We start from the raw sequence: 2,997 nt of genomic DNA on the forward strand, positions 1-2,997 counted from the left end.
AAAAATCTGTCCATGTCCCGCCTCCATTACTGCACAGCCAAGGCTTCCTCAGCAGTGGAGCTTGGTGGAAGGGAGGATGGGGAGCATGGTGCTCCCTTCCTGCCCCCACTGGGGGTGTGGCCTGGGCCTAGAGGCAGAGCAGGACTGGGGGCTGAACAGGGCTGGGGGAGTACTGAGACTGGGGATGGAGCTGGGTTGGAAACATGGTGCTCCCTTCCCCACCCCCTGCTGCATGCACCCCTGAATATTCCCCTGTGCCTACTAGGAGCAGGCACCCCACAGTTTGAGGATCACTGAACTAGATGATCTGGTGCTCCCTTCTGGCCTTAAACTCTATTACTAGCTTGTTTGCTTTGTTTTTTTAAAGCAATCACCTTTAAACCTCTATACCGGAGCCAACATACTGTACATTCCTTCACTAAGTTATTGCTAACTTCCTGCTGGCAAATGTCATTATCAAAATAAATGTTCTGAATTTTATTTCTAAAGTGCAACCTGTAAGGACGAGTCTTACTAGCAAGCTTGCTATTTGCTGTTCTCTAGAGCAGTCTTAGGGCCCTCAAGGGTTTGGGAGTTGGCTCAGTTTAACAACATGCTCCAGAAAACAGAGGACAGCATAGGTTCAGGCTCACCTACCCACCTGTAGTCTAAATGAGTCTGTCCTTTTATTGAAGAGTAGGTAGGAGGGAACTGTTTCCCTCCCCCCACTCCCCTCCCACTTTTTCAGCCAGAAGTTTCACAATGTCTGAGACAAACCTGAAGCTAGACCAGGGCTGTCCATTCAGCTACCATGACTCACTGCTTCAGTAGAGTGACTTAATGGCAGGGATCCTCATTTTCTGTGATAACCGTGCCCCTCCACCCCACGTTTTCCAATAAAAAAACAAACCCAAACATAAAAATCCACATTTTTCTGTGATTAAAATGAAATTGACAGCCTGAAGCCCCACCACCCAATGGTGACAGCCCAGAACCTGCCAGATTCTCTATTTAAAAAAACATACACAACACATTTTTCCATGGCAAATGCATTTCCAGGATCTCTATTAATCAGTAAGGCATGCTGCACCAATTCATCCCATAAGCAAAGCCTGCAGTGACTCAGCACTCAGATATCCTGCAGCAGCTTATTCCTGGACAGAACCTGCATCAGATGACCCCTAGGCACTGGTATTTTACTGAGTCTGCCAGACCTGGTCTATGGTAGGAAATTAGGTTATTATAACTATATTGCTCAGGTGTGGGGAAAATCCCCACCTCTAGTGATGTTGTTAAACTGACCTAACCCCTGGTGTAAACACAGCGAGGTCGATGGGAAAATTCTCTGCCACCTCTTGGGGAGGTAAATACTCATGTCGACAGGAGAACCCCTCCCATTGGTGCAGGTAGCATATTCCTGCAGCATTTTAAGCTTAGACAAGTCCTTACTTTGTACAACAGCACTACTTGGCCAAGAACCCTCCTGCTGCTTCACAGTGTTACAGATTCCCTAGGCTTTCAGCCTGCCCTTGATCCAGTTCCCGGTCCTGCTCCAGCCTTATTGCAGCTAGCTTCAAACTTGCCCATACTCCAGCCCTGTCACTGAGCCACTCCAGCTTTGCACCTGCCTCCAGACCCTTGGACTGACTCTCACCTGGCTTTGACCTTTGGCCCACTCTGGACTCTAACTATGATCCTGATTTGGCTTGTCTGTGGACTCTGACCTTGGCTCTGATCCATGGCTGGTCCCCTACCTTGGTTTCAATGTGGCCCTCGGCCCGGTCCAGACTCTATGGCTGGCTTCAACCCTTGTACCTGTTCTTGACTATGGCTCTGACCCCTTTGAAACAGGAGCCTGCCACAGTGTTGCCATGACTCAGTGCATTTAAGGAGCAAAAATGTATGGGTCCTGGATAGTCTACCCACATCTTGCCAGAAGTATTATTTACTATAGGGAAAGAGAGGCAGTTACATTCTCCCCTCAACACATACACACCCCTTAGTTTTTGCCCCCCTTTTCATAGGTCTATATACTCCATTATGTCTTCTACTTTCTATTTCACCCCCTGACTTTCCAGGATATCATAATCACATGCAAGGTTCTTTGTGCTGACAACTTTGCCTGCCCACTCCCCCACCTCCATTTTGCTGAAGTGACAGACCTGAATCTTGCCTCAGAAGAAAAATAAATCTCAATTAATTTCATCCAAAGTTGCAATACTGTCTACAAACTTATACTTGTAAAGTATATATTTTATGTAAGGTACAGGTGAGCGTTACATCTCAATATTGACAGAGGCAGATGTTCAGTTTAATTGCCTCACAGACATAGCTGTTAATCATTCCTTAGTCACTGAACACATTGCAAGAGCTATTTGACACGACCTTTACCTTCTGTTCAAGGTAGATTCTAAATGAAATGGTCCGAATTTGCCTATCATGGGGCCTGATCTTGCACTACCAAAGTCTATGGGAGCTTTGGCATTGAGTGCAGTGGACAAGGGATCAGGCTCTTGCTATATTGCCATGGTGCAATGTTTTAACTAACTTTAAATAAATTCATTTTATGAAAGCTAGTGGGAATTCTTACAATAATCTCACCCCATTTTCTTCCCCTTTGTCTTGATACTCATCTTGGTACCACTATCTCCACTTTTAAGTAGCTAAAATCCTCTGTCAATGGCATAAATTTATTATAACTAATTTGACTGCCATATTTAGAACCTTCTCTCTTCCCTTTTTCCTGTGCACAATCCTCTTTGAATCTGCTTTTTGTTTGTCTGTAGTTTTAAGAAAGCAGTGTGGTTTTTTTAACTGTCTATAATTTATTAGAAAATTATTATACAGTGCCCTGGTGCTTTGAGTGGGGAATGCTAGGGTGCGTTACTCACCTACATTCTGGCTATGTAAACTGTCAGAGAAGAGACAATATCCCCCAGGGGGCAAAAACTAAAATCTGGTCTATGATGTGTTCAGGGGTCTCAGCCCAGGAAAGGGCAGCAGCAGTACAGCCCCCTT

The sequence above is a fragment of the Chelonoidis abingdonii genome, chromosome 5 (assembly GCF_003597395.2).
Source record: "Chelonoidis abingdonii isolate Lonesome George chromosome 5, CheloAbing_2.0, whole genome shotgun sequence".
Lineage (NCBI taxonomy): Eukaryota > Metazoa > Chordata > Testudines > Testudinidae > Chelonoidis > Chelonoidis abingdonii.